This window comes from Bufo gargarizans, chromosome 6 (genome assembly GCF_014858855.1).
Source record: "Bufo gargarizans isolate SCDJY-AF-19 chromosome 6, ASM1485885v1, whole genome shotgun sequence".
Classification (NCBI taxonomy): Eukaryota; Metazoa; Chordata; class Amphibia; order Anura; family Bufonidae; genus Bufo; species Bufo gargarizans.
In genome coordinates, this window is record NC_058085.1 from 251,185,270 (window position 1) to 251,200,481 (window position 15,212).

General features: G+C 42.2%; 1 protein-coding gene across 1 annotated transcript in view; it reads right to left on the bottom strand.

The window, feature by feature from the left end:
* TNKS1BP1 (tankyrase 1 binding protein 1) overlaps window positions 1-15,212 on the bottom strand; it is an 83,673-nt gene that overhangs the window by 46,046 nt on the left and 22,415 nt on the right. The window lies entirely within an intron of this gene.

Consider the following 15,212-nt stretch of genomic DNA (forward strand, 5'->3'; position numbering starts at 1 on the left):
CACACTATACAGGCCCCCCACACTATACAGGCCCCCACACAGTATACAGCCCCCCACAGTATACAGGCCCCCCACAGTATACAGGCCCCCCACACTATACAGGCCCCCCCACAGTATACAGCCCCCCACACAGTATACAGCGCCCCACACTATACAGGCCCCCCCACAGTATACAGCCCCCCCACAGTATACAGCCCCCCACAGTATACAGGCCCCCACAGTATACAGCCCCCCCACACAGTATACAGGCCCCCACACAGTATACAGCCCCCCACAGTATACATGCCCCACACTATACAGGACCCCCACACTATACAGGCCCCCCCCCCACAGTATACAGGCCCCCACACAGTATACAGCCCACCACACAGTACACCGTCCCACACAGTATACAGTCCCACACAGTATACAGCCCCCCACATAGTATACAGCACCCCACATAGTATACAGCACCCCACTATACAGTAGTTTACAGTATATTAACATAACAGCCCCTGTCACCTTTTTCTGATGTAATCTTCACACAAAAAAGCTCCACAGTTAACTTCTGCAACACTCCTGGTAGGACCTGTGATGACCTCATAGCCATGTGACCAGTAATTGCTAGGTTACTGGTCACATGGTTATGTCATCTAAGGTCCTAGATCAGTTCACAACTTTAACACAGTATGATGCCTGGACTCAGCTTGACAACCCGGGGCAGTGGCTAACAGGGCTCAAGAGGCAGCTGCCTTGGGCCCCCCAGGAGCAACTGGGCCCGGGGCAGCTGCCCCTTTTGCCCCTTGGTAAAAGACGGCCCTGATGGGGGGCACTATGGCATTTGGTGGCACTAAGGGGGCATTTTTTTACTGGCACATTATGGGAGGCACTATAGGGGAGAGCAGCACTATGGGGCATTATTTGGGGGCACTATGAGGGAGTGGAGCACTATTGGGGCATATGGTGGCATTAAGGAGGGGCATTTTTATTGCCACATTGTGGGGGAGAGGAGCACTATAGGGGCATCTGCTGGGGCACTAAGAAGGGGCATTTTTTACTGGCATATTATGGGGACACTATGGGGAAGGGGGGAGAGGAGTGCTATGAGGGCATTTACTGGGGCACTATATAGGGGTATTTTATACTGGCATACATTATGGGGACATTAGCTCAACTGCACTAAGCGGGGGTATTTCATGTACTGTCATAATATAGGGAGAATTATTACTACTAGGAGGTATTATGGGGAGCTTTACTACTATTGGGGGGCTATGAGGAACATGATTACTAGGGCACTATAGGGGCATTATTACTACTAAGTGTACGCTGGCAGAGAATTATTTCTATTGGTGGGATTTTGGGGAGCACTGTTACTTTGGGGGCACCATGGCACAGTATCAGCTTAGCACAATTATTTTTGGGGGACATTATCTTTATACTATTAGTGTCTGGGCGCAGTTATTTTTTAGAGCACTGTGTGCCAATAATTGTTGAAGGGGGCACTATCTGTGTGGTAGTAGTATTTCCAGAGGGACTGTTTCTGCAGTATAATATTGGGGAGCACAGCGGGCACAGTATTGGGGGCACTATCTGTGTGGTAGTAGTATTTCCAGGGAGACTGTTTCTGCAGTATAGTATTGGGGGCACAGCGGGCACAGTATTAGGGCTCTATCTGTGTGGTAGTAGTATTTCCAGGGGGACTGTTTCTGCAGTATAGTATTGGGGGCACAGCGGGCACAGTATTAGGGCACTATCTGTGTGGTAGTATTTCCAGGGGGACTGTTTCTGAAGTATAGTATTGGGGGCACAGTGGGCACAGTATTGGGGCACTATCTGTGTGGTAGCAGTATTTCCAGGGGGACTGTTTCTGCAGTATAGTATTGGGGGGCACAGCGGGCACAGTATTGGGGGCACTATCTGTGTGGTAGTAGTATTTCCAGGGGGACTGTTTCTGCAGTATAGTATTGGGGGCACAGCGGGCACAGTATTAGGGCACTATCTGTGTGGTAGTAGTATTTCCAGGGGGACTGTTTCTGCAGTATAGTATTAGGGGCACAGCGGGCACAGTATTAGGGGCACTATCTGTGTGGTAGTAGTATTTCCAGGGGGACTGTTTCTGCAGTATAGTATTGGGGGCACAGTGGGCACAGTATTGGGGGCACTATCTGTGTGGTAGCAGTATTTCCAGGGGGACTGTTTCTGCAGTATAGTATTGGGGGCACAGCGGGCACAGTATTGGGGGCACTATCTGTGTGGTAGTAGTATTTCCAGGGGTACTGTTTCTGCAGTATAGTATTGGGGGCACAGCGGGCACAGTATTAGGGCACTATCTGTGTGGTAGTAGTATTTCCAGGGGGACTGTTTCTGCAGTATAGTATTGGGGGCACAGCGGGCACAGTATTAGGGCACTATCTGTGTGGTAGTAGTATTTCCAGGGGACTGTTTCTGCAGTATAGTATTGGGGGCACAGTGGGCACAGTATTGGGGCACTATCTGTGTGGTAGTAGTATTTCCAGGGGGACTGTTTCTGCAGTATAGTATTGGGGGCACAGTGGGCACAGTATTGGGGCACTATCTGTGTGGTAGTAGTATTTCCAGGGGGACTGTTTCTGCAGTATAGTATTGGGGGCACAGCGGCCACAGTATTGGGGCACTATCTGTGTGGTAGTAGTATTTCCAGGGGGACTGTTTCTGCAGTATAGTATTGGGGGCACTATCTGTGTGGTACTAGTATAGTATTGGGGGTGGCAGGAAAGGGTGTTCAGAAGATGTGAAGATGATGAAAATGTGGGAAACTAATGTCTGTTTGTCAATCTCTGCAAAGACGGGAGATGGCTGAAGAATCATCATGGCGGTCTGGACTGAATAGAGAAGATGAGGAAAGAGAACGTCTACAACAAAGGTGACATCACTGGATGTAAGAGGTAGGGGGCGCTATGTAGGAGAGGAGATGCTCCCACTCCTCCCCCTGCCATTTTCAGAAGAAGGATTCAGAGCTGGGTGAGGACGGCCAAAGGGGGGCAGCAGGCCACGGGCGGGTGGAAGATGATGGGAGGAACCACAGGCCTTGAGCAGGATCGGGGGAGGGAGGAGAGCGGAGGAGCTTCCTGGCTGCAGCCGGCTGTTTATTGTATGATGTGAAGCAGGCAGTGCAGCCAGGACAGACCTCCCCCTCTCCGTATGATGTGTAGAGACAGGCCGCAACTATAGAATGTCAGCTGTACAGTGTTTGTTGGGAGCTGCCTATTATATGTAGGAGGGGCTTTTAATAATGGGCGGGGCTAAAATTGACCACTTGACTGGATTTGCCCCCCAGGACTAAGGCTGCCAGCCCTCCCCTGTGCAGAGGTGCTACAAGAACTAAATTGACCTGCCTAGTCAACAAGGGAAAAAATATTAAAATGTAGTATAGTCCGAGCACTCACATATGGGCATATGGAACGAATATCATTAGTATGAATAAAAACATTTAATAAACATCAGAATGCAAAACAATATAAAAACTGAAAACAAAAATAAAACTCAGTTAATGAGACTCCAGTTACAGGGGGCTTGGTTGGAAATATACTCTATATAAAGTGCTTATGCTTGTGCTTGAGAGTGTATTTCCTAAGAGAATAAAATGTCCTAAAAACGATGAATAGAGTCAATACAACTTCAACTGATCCATATGAAACACCATGGATAAAACGTCCTGAAAATCCTCAATTCTTACTACTACTCAACATTTGCACCTATTTCTTTCTAATTGCTAAATGGAATGTCTGTTTATCATTATATTAGGTCTACCTCCGTTTTTGACACATTCATATGTGTGTGAAGAAGTAGCACTAGGGCTTCATAAATATAATGTTTGAGCTAACATCATTTCCATTTAACTCAACCTTTCCAGTGTATGGAAGGGGCCGTCAGAGGCAGTTATAACTTCCCTTCACTTCTGTGCTATACGGATCCACGATAGCAGATAGAGCCTGCATTGTCACCTCTGGCAGTGGGAAGTGCTGCTATGAAGATCTGGTTTCAACAAGAAATAGGGCCCTCCTCTTGCTCTATATAATTATTATATAACATTATAAAAGTGGCTTCAAGATGGGGTCCCTCCAATTTCAATGTTCCGCACTCGCAGAAGACCTCTGGGTTTATGTCTCTCAGCCACATACTTCCTTACCTCCCCTCATGCCAGTTATTCAAGATTATATTCATTTCACCAACTATAAGATTCGTCTTACCAAAAGCATAGCTTTCAATGTTTCTTTGGATCCATCTATGGTCCAATCTTTACAAAGTCATTTTGCTTTTACTTGACAACCTAATGGATTTAAATATCTGGGTGTGCAGATACCATCTAATCCGCCGGGCACGCTTTCCAAGAATTATTTGTCTTTGACCTGTAATATCAAAACAAAAAGGCTCTGCTCTCTCTGCCACTGCCGCACCCTCTGCACTTTGATGGACAGGACCAGGCAGTGTAAATATGATCACTCCTGGCCCTGACTTCCCCTAAAGTGTATAAAAGTGCAGCGGGTGCCGCAGTTGCAGAGAGAGCAGAGCCTCTAGGTGTAATGACAATGCCCCTGTTGCTCCTGTAGCCTCATTTGCATATATACAATCTGCTGACAGGTGCCCTTTAATTACTTGGAGGGCTTGGTTTGACTTTTTACACTCCCCTGAACACAGTTTCCTAATAATGTAATGACTACCACTATATAGGGCACTGGCTACTGGATATTGAACTGGCATTCTTTACAGAGTTATTTTCGGTTCCTTTTTATGATGGTTATTCTATTGTAGTATGTTGTGGCTGACCATTTTAGTATTTTGATTATTGTAGTTTTGCTTTGGATTTGTTACCCCTACTACTAGGTTGATTGAATTGGATTATATCAAACTTTGCCATTTGCCATTATATCCTCCCCATTTTTCCCTCTATATTTTTTCCTGTAGATCTGTTATCTTTTGATAAAATAATAATAATGATAATATATAAATATTGGTGTGAATAAGAACAAATAGGTCCCTGGGAAACAAGTCAAGAAGGGCCTACCAGCTGACCATTTTTAGACACATATTATCATGATTTCAAAATACATTACAACACAGTTTTTTACCTTTATGTCTATACCCAGATACTGCCATACAATGCCAAATAATGCTCCTATACAATGCTTAAATAATACCTCCATATAGTATCCAAATATTACCTCCTAATAATTCCTATATAACATTGTCCTCTCCTACATTTCTCACACATAATGCCTTTCAATGACCAAATAAAACTGGCATTCAGTGTTCAAGTAATATTTAGTGCATAAAGAGGTTCTTCGGAAATGATTTAAAATGGCCGCCAGCAACCTGTCCTAGAATTTGAGCAGGACTGGTTGCCTCCCCTTGCAGGGAGTGAGGGGACGGGGCCTCACTACACACTACATTGCTCTACAATAGATGGTAATGATGTGATCCTGCCCAGGATATGCCATCATGGCTGAGCAGCCTGACAGGAAAATACATGAATATGTAGTATATACAAGTGCCAGAGGCTGATGTGTAGTGAGGCCCCGTCTCCTCACCCCCTCAGGCAGCTCTGTCTTGCTCGAATTCTAGGACAGGTTGCTTGCAGCCATTTTAAATCATTCCCCTTTGAATAGTGAAGATGTTAAACGGGTATTTCAGCCAAATAAAAAAGGTTTGCAGTGAAATACAAATACTGTAAAAAAATATAGCAGAGCTTATAGGCAGCTTGCCGATCCCCTGTCATTAGCGTTCTGACAGTAACCAGGTATCTGCTGTGCTCCACGACACGACAGGAAATGGCTGAAAAGGCCACTTATCCAATAATTGGACGAGGGGAGTGATTGGCTTAGCGGCATTCAGAGCCATTTCCTTTTGCGTCAGGACAATAGCAAGAAGTGAAGCGCAGCAGGGACCCAAGCAGAGTCAGAACGGCAATGGCAGGGGATCAATTATGTGAGTACAATCTCTATTAACTATTTATACCATTTGTATCCCACTGTAACCCCTTATTTATCTGGGAACCTGTCACGTTCAACATGGTGTTTTGGCTGCAGTCAGCATGTTATAGACCAGGAAGAGATGAGCAGATTGATATATAGTTTATGGGAAAAGATTCAGTAAAACTGGTCATTTATTTCCTATCAGTGATTGACAGCTATCTCTGTATACACAGTGATAGAGATAAGGGCTGTCAATCACTGATAGGCCCGCCTCCTAACCTCAAAGCCCAGAATGGGCAGGAATTTCAATGTAACTATAAATGACCAGTTTTACTGAATCTTTTCCCATAAACTATATATCAATCTGCTCAGCTCCTCCTGCTCTATAACATGCTTTCTGTACCTTACATTGCATTTTCATGGTGACAGGTTCCCATTAATGCCCCTTTAGCTTTTTCACTAAGCGTTGTAGGGTGTATTATTTGGTCATTGAAAGGTAGTACGTGTGAGAAATATATGGCAATGGTATGTAGAAATGGCAGCAGCAGGGGATTGGAGAAGTGAGTAGAAGCTCTGGTATTTGTATGTCACTGCAAACTTTTTTATTTGGCTGTAGTTTAGTGAACGGATTAATAATGAAGCTCATAGTGCTCCACGGCAGTGAGGATTTATATGCTTCACTCTCAGATTGCTCCTAAGGGATGTAGTCCTCTGCTGGGCCGAAGTGTCCATTATAGTGTCAGAGCCTGGGCCCACTGATGGATCCTCTGGTACTCTGGAGGTCAAGCTTGTCCCTGGCCCAAAACTTCTTTTTTTTTCCTACTTATGGGAATTACATCTCAGCTATGAAAATATTACAGGGAATATCTGTCCACAAAACCACCATCACAACCACTTCCTCATAGGTTTGGTATTTCAGCAATGCAAACTCAGTCACATGAAATTCTGCTAAAACAGTTGTATGCACAAATACATGTTTTTGAAAAGGCATCTGTCAGCAGATTTGTACCTATAAAACTGGCTTACCTGTTACATATGCGCTTGGCAGCTGAAGGCATCTGTGTTGGTTCCATGTTCATATGTTATGTGCCCGCATTGCTGAGAAAAATTGAGTTTTAATACATGCAAATGAGTCTCTAGGAGCAATAATGGCGTTGCCATTACACCTAGAGGCTCAGCTCTCTCTGCAACTACCAAGCCCTCTCCACTTTGATTGACAGGACCAGGCATGGTCACGTTTAAACTATCTGGTCCTGTTAGTCAAAGTGGAGAGGAAGCAACATATGTAGAAAAAGCAGAGCATCTAGGAGTAACGGCAATGCCCCCATTGCTCCTAGAAGCTCATTTGCATATATTAAAACTTTATGTTTCTTATCAGTGCAGCACATGGGACTAACACAGATGCCTTTAGCTGCTAAGCACACATATAACTGGCAGCCAGTTTCATAGGTACTGACGCCCTTTAAAGCAGAACTAATCAAATAGAGGTGCACAATAGGTAGAACATATCAGAACATAGCGTCACATAGTGCCAAGAGGGCGCCCACAAGGAACTATGCCATGGCCAAGACTGTTACATACAGAGCTAGGGCAGCAAATTGAATCTTTGCTCCTGGTAAAGGAAAACCTAACTGCATACGTGATCTGCGCAATCTTTACAGGCTGAGTTTATTGCAGTATTGTAACCTAGTATGTCAAGTAAAATTGTAGAACACAAATGTCTGGTCCATCAGGTATGTCATACATCTATACAGGAGTTATGGGTTTTGTCATAAAATCCTGTCACAGTGAAATCTCATGGTTTTTCTGAAGACTGTAAAGCAGCAGATGCAATAAACCTGAAAAAGATCATACAAAATCAACTGCCAAAGGGTCTAGGCTCTCACCTATCACTGAACAACCAGTAAAACTGGTTTCTGATCACCTTGGCTTTTATGCCTGTTAAGTCAATAATATACTGTACTGGTAACTGGACTTGAGGTTTCCAGGAGGAATTTCATGGAGGCCACAAATAAACCAACCTTTATAAGAAGACTGACCTTCAGTATTATATATGAAAAGATTGAAAACCAAAAATTTCACTCCTGATATGCAAGTAAGATATGGCTAGTGTCCTCACCAACCACAAGAACTAGTCGGGTTCTGTCGTGAAAGCGTATGGAAAAGACAAATGGATGCTACTAATGGAAACAACTGAATGAAGTGGGGGGCCACCTCTCTAATGACAGTTTGGAATAGTTGAGGATCATAGTGCCTGGCCCTCGTTATTAAAAATTTTAATTTGTTAGGCAAAACCCCTCTAGAAGTGAGGTATTTGCTATAAATACATTGACACTTGAAGGGGTCATTGAATATTTTAATATTCATGACCTATCCTCAGGATAGGTCATCGATATCTCATCAGTGAGGGTCCAGCTCTCGACACCCTCTGCCAATCAACAGTTCGAAGAGGCCACGGCTCTCCAGTGATCTCTGCAGCATTCTCACAGCTAACCAAGCACAGCACATACATTTGGTAGCGGATGTTTTTTGTATCACACCTCATGACCATGCACTTGAATGCACTCGAATGGGTCTGAGCTGCGCCTAGGCCATGTTCCAGAAAGAGGCCTTGTCAAACAATTGATTGGTGGGTGTGCTGGGAGTCGGACCCCCACCGATCCTGAGGATAGTCCATCAATATTAAAATATCAGACAATCCCTTTAATAAATTGTAGTTAGCCTCTGAGAGCAGCAAATATGAGACAGTAACCCCCTAAGAGATGGAGCTGGGTTCTGCTAAATTGATAAAAGGGGTTGTTTCCTGTTAAACACTGTTTCGGGGTAGAGTAATGTGAGGTAGAAAAGACATATGAGCAGTCCTGTTACACCGGGCTGTGTCCTACATATAGGGTCATGTCACTGTCATGAGAAAGCATCAGCAAAGTATGTGATGAAGAGGTCCAATGCAAGAGGCTACATTGGCTATGCCTTCATTGCCCCAGGCAAAGTTTTAGTTTGTGGTCAAATCCTGTATTTTTGCAGAACGGGTGCGGACCCTTTCATTTCAATGGGACAGCAAAAGATGCGGACAGCACACCCTGTGCCGCACCGCAAAAAAGATAAAGCATGTCCTATGTTTGTCAGTAAAACTCGGCTCCGTAGCCCCATTCAAGTGTATGGAACACATTCCGTATGCCCTCCGTTTTTTGCGTACAGACTGAACTGTCCGCCAAAAAAATGGATCCACATCTTTAAGGACCGTAAAAAAACATACGGCCGTCTGAATGAGCCCTTAGATCCAGGATTTGACTACAAACTGAAACTTTGCCTGGGGCAATGAAGGCATAGTCAGGACTGCTCCTCACCTCCTTTCTTTTTGATACATTTTATATAAAGGCGTTGCTATGCAAACAGTTTTAAAGCCTACACTACACTAGGTTATCTGCTTTTGGCAGTGTTTACCCTGTGTTGATGGGTTGCACACTAGTGGGGTGCCCCCAAAGAGAATTTAAATCTGTGTATATTCCCCTATCCTCTCCATAATGGGACACAACCTTAGGAAAAATCCTTTGAATGCTCCCATCAATAAAATAAACTGACAGGATCTCACAGACTTTCAAAGATTGATTTCCTTCTACAGACTTGGAAAAAACTACTCCTGACTAGTCTGCAGTTAAGACTCATCTCATGTGGTACTTGGTCAATAAAAAAAATGGCAAATAGAGATCCATAGACTTGCATTTACAAGGCCCACATTAACGATTCACTTTAAACACCTCTGACTCTTTACACGCCAGTATGGTGGGGCTCAGCAGTATAGTCCTAAACAAATCAGAAGAAGAAATCCACAGCAATCACCATCCAACACTAATCAGAAGTAGTTATTTCAGCACTGGCATAAAATATGGACAAGAAGGCTTATCAATAAATTGCAGTCTTGTGCTTGGACTCCCATATTGTTGAATGGATTAGGCAGTGGCTCAGGGACAGGCAACAGAGGGTTGTAGTCAATGGAGTATATTCAGACCAAGGTCTTGTTATCAGCGAAATTGCAGAAGGCCTCAATGGTAAGGTGTGTCTTTTTGCTGATGACACAAAGATTTGTAACTGGGTTGATGTTCCTGGAGGGATACACCAAATGGAAAAGGACTTAGGAAAACTAGAGAATATATGGAATATAGCAATGCTAAGTTGAAATCGCCATGCGATTACTTCGAGTTATATTAATCGCATGGCGATTTCAACTTGGACCTGGTTTACTATGGTTGGCTTCAATGGCTTGGTAGAATTAACGAATATGACGAATGTATTCGTCATATTCCACAAAACGAATATACGAATGTATTCGTCATATTCCACAAAACGAAGATATTCTCCATCTTCGTTTTAGCTACCTATTCATCAACTTCGCGAATTCTAGCAATCATATAGGAAAGTTGACTATAGAGACAGCTAGGTTTAATTCGCTATGCGATTATATTACTTAGCTTTTTTTTTATAAATAGAATAATTATAATAATTGTCAGGTATTATAATTATTCTATTTATTTTTAAAAAAAGCAAAGTAATATAATCGCATAGCGAATTAAACTTAGCTGTCTCTATAGTCAACTTTCCTATATGATTGCTAGAATTCGCGAAGTTGATGAATAGGTAGCTAAAACGAAGATGGAGAATATCTTCGTTTTGTGGAATATGACGAATACATTCATGTATTCGTTTTGTGGAATATGACGAATACATTCGTCATATTCGCTAATTCTACCAAGCCATTGAAGCCAACCATAGTAAACCAGGTCCAAGTTGAAATCGCCATGCGATTAATATAACTCGAAGTAATCGCATGGCGATTTCAACTTAGCACTGCTATATTCCATAGTAGGCTAGAATTAACGAATATGGAATATAGCAGTGCTTAAGTTGAAATTGCAATTTGATTATTATAACTTGAATTAATCGAATTGCGATTTCAACTTAGTACTGCTATATTCCATATTCGTTAATTCTAGCCTAATATGGAATATAGCAGTGCTAAGTTGAAATTGCAATTCGATTCATTCAAGTTATAATAATCGAATTGCGATTTCAACTTTTTACGTATATTCTTAATATTGCTCTAACTTCGTCTTTTAGAATATTTGTAATATTCTAAAAGACGAAGTTATAGCAATATAACGAATATTCTAAAAGACGAAGTTAGAGCAATATTACGAAATTTCGTAAAATACACATATTAGCCTAGCCATAGTCAATTAGTCATAAGGACGTTGCCTTATACTATTAAAAGAAAAATCGCAATACGCGATTAATTAAATCGCATATTATTCGCGATAGTTGGAATAATTACGAATATTCGATTTCGACGAATATATCACGAATATTCGTGAAATATCGCGAAATCGAATATGGCACCTCCCGCTCATCACTAGTTGATAAGTGCAAGATAATGCACCTGGGACGTAAAAACCCAAGAGCAGAATATAGAATCAGTGATACAGTCCTAACCTCAGTATCTGAGGAAAGGGATTTAGGGGTCATTATTTTAGAAGACTTAAAGGTAGGCAGACAGTGTCATAGAGCAGCAGGAAATGCTAGCAGAATGTTTGGGTGTATAGGGAGAGGCATTACCAGTAGAAAGAGGGAGGTGCTCATGCCGCTCTACAGAGCACTAGTGAGACCTCATTTGGAGTATTGTGCTCAGTACTGGAGACCATATCTCCAGAAGGATATTGATACTTTGGAGAGAGTTCAGAGAAGAGCTACTAAACTAGTACATGGATTGCAGGATAAAACTTACCAGGAAAGATTAAAGGACCTTAACATATATAGCTTGGATGAAAGACGAGACAGAGGGGAGATAATATAAACTTTTAAATACATAAAGGGAATCAACTCGGTAAAAGAGGAGAGAATATTTAAAAGCAGAAAAACTGCTACAAGAGGACATAGTTTTAAATTAGCGGGGAAAAGGTTTAAGAGTAATATCAGGAAGTATTACTTTACTGAGATAGTAGTGGATGCATGGAATAGCCTTCCTGCAGAAGTGGCAGCTGCAAATACAGTGGAGGAGTTTAAGCATGCATGGGATAGGCATAAGGCCATCCTTCATATAAGATAGGGCCAGGGGCTATCCATAGTATTTAGTATATTGGGCAGACTAGATGGGCCAAATGGTTCTTATCTGCCGACACATTCTATGTTTCTATGTTTCTATCTGGTCTTCTCAGAGGTCAAGAGACATCTCGCATGGTACATTTTCTATTTTTGATAACACTTGATAGATTTACGAGCATTTTGTCCCCATGGAGCAATTCCCTTTTTATTTTTATCTTCCTCTAACTGATTTGGACCCTTGTTTTAATTTGAGACTGAACCACTTTGCCTTTCACTGAGAAACCCTACTCCTTTGCCCTCATTTGTTTCCATTTTTTGCTGTTTCATCAGTTAAAAAAAATGACCCACCTTTGTTGAATTAAGTTTTTTGGGCAATACTCATGTATATATAATTATTTCTTCAATTGCACATCTGTACTCTAGACAAAAAGGTGGTCATGTATGTCCTCTTACATGTTGCATATTATGTTACCCCATGTTCTCCTTGTACAATAGTTTCTACATACATAGCTGTAATGAATTATCACCTCACACGTACACCCAGTCTCCATAAGGCATTCCTATGCAACAAAGTCACTGCAGTGCAAAGTTAATAAATGAACATAAGTCAGATAAGAATGCATGGAAAAATGATAAGTCCTTCAATATCACTGTTCCCCGTGGAGGCTAAAAATAATAAATTGGGAACAACTAACAAACTGACCTAATATGGAAATGCTAACCGCACCATATAGTCATGATGAACACTGTTGTGACCATAAAATATCGAGTGACTTCAAGCCATGTGATATAATGCAGTTGACAAGAGCCATAACTTGTAACAGGGCCTGTCGTGTGGCAGTTATAAGGGTATGGCTACACGACCATTTGGGGCATGGCACATTTTGTGTGCCCATGTCCCACCCAAGTACCACAATGTAGCAGGGCTGCCATAGGAATGAATGGGGCGTCCACGACACACAGAAAATCCAGCACATTTCTAGGTGATCTGAGTAACAAAAGCCACAGCGTCTAGAGCTGTGACATGTGCACATGATGTCATTGTAAATTACTCTGTAATTTCATTCTTCCTGCAAATCCAAAGTGCCTGGAGCAGCTGAACTAGAACTGGTTTAATTTTCCTGTCTGCCAGAAGGGGGCGCATGGGCGAATTATAATAAACAAGCTTTGCGGATTGCTTTCTTAAGAAACATTGTTTCACTACATCCTGCTCTCTATACTTTCTCCAGAACACAAATTCAATATATTCTATTGCTGAGACTACAAAATGAATGAAGAACAGTCCACATTCCCAGCGTTCAGTGGTGTGAACATGTACTAAATGTCACCAGGAGAGAAAAACACGGAACAGGAGTGACAAGGAAGGGAGATTCCACTGACCTTGAAATCCACCCCCTCCAATGTTCCTCCTCTTTCTTGCTCATGTAACTAGAGATATAATAGTTTATATGTTGAGTGTACATGTAAGGGCTCATGCACATGACCATAGGTGTTTTTGAGTTCTACAAAACACGGTTACACATTTTGCAGAAACGGAGCGTCCTGCCCTCTATAGAACAGTCCTATCCTTATTTGGAAAACAGACAAGAATAGGACACGTTCTATTATTTTATTTTTTGGTGCCATGGAATGGATATACCGTGTGCTGTCCGCATCTTTTGCAGCCCCATTGAAGTGAATGAGTCTGCATCTGACACATGGGCGTGAGACCTAAGGGTGAGTTTACATCACTCCATTATAGGAGCAGAATAACGAAAATAACGGAAATGCCAGATTCAGCACAAAACTGAGATGAACCGAGTTATATGAAAGATATAATAAAACAAAAAGGAGTCGGGTGAACAGGGATGTAGGACAGTAAAGGAAAAAATAGGATATGAGGCGGCAATGGATATTTGCAATGAACGGTAGTGAAAGGTCTAGATGTGATGACTCAAAGGGAATAAGGCAGCTCCCCAAACCATGAAAATCAGTGCACTTCAGTGAACTGCTGGAATGATAAGAGATAAGAAAGAAAGGCGTTTTATACAGTGCTGTTCCAGGTATATCCTGGGAGCACAGTGGGGGAGCCAGAGAGCCAGACACCGGTCTGCAGTATTCAATTATCGTCCAATGCCAGAGTGGTGAACAAAATTAACTCTAAATAGATTAGTAAGGTAAAAGTGTACCAGGAAGTGAATAAAAAGTCTCTAAGTGACAAACAAATAGACAGTATAAAATTAGTAATTGTAGTATAAAATAATATATAAAAATCCATTATAGGATACATGGAATTTATTTAAGTATACTCAACTTGGTGTATATCAACAAATCTCAGTGTATCACCTTTATGAGCATAAAATAAGCACTGGTAAAGGACTTACTTTACCGGGGAGGGAAGTATAGGATAAGCACATAACACCTATACTTGTACCTCCCCCGCCGAGATCACCTTGTAATGGTGGATGTGACTTCTACGTCCCCCAAAGGATGACACCAGGGCTCCAAGTTCCAAAGTAGGGGTCTTTAATACATAAAATGCTTGACGCGTTTCGAGACAGTACCCCTTTATCAAGAGTAACCTACGTAGAAGAAGGGACGTAGAAGTCACATCCACCATTACAAGGCGATCTCGGCGGGGGAGGTACAAGTATAGGTGTTATGTGCTTATCCTATACTTCCCTCCCCGGTAAAGTAAGTCCTTTACCAGTGCTTATTTTATGCTCATAAAGGTGATACACTGAGATTTGTTGATATACACCAAGTTGAGTATATTTAAATACATTCCATGTATCTTATAATGGATTTTTATATATTATTTTATACTACAATTACAAATTTTATACTGTCTATTTGTTTGTCACTTAGAGACTTTTTATTCATTTCCTGGTACACTTTTACCTTACTACTCTATTAAGAGTTAATTTTGTTCACTACTCTGGCATTGGATGATAATTGAATACTGCAGACCGGTGTCTGGCTCTCTGGCCCTCTGGCGCCCTCACTGTGCTCCCAGGATATGCCTGGAACAGCACTGTATAACCGCCTTTCTTTCTTATCTCTTAACGAACCGAGTTAAGCAGACTCCATTAAATACAATGGAGTCTGTTATGTTTCCATTCAGGAACCTGTTTTTTTTTACTGGACGAAAAAGTCATCCTGCATCTTTTTGGTCTGGTCTTTTTGAGAGAAGCTGCAATCGAGGCC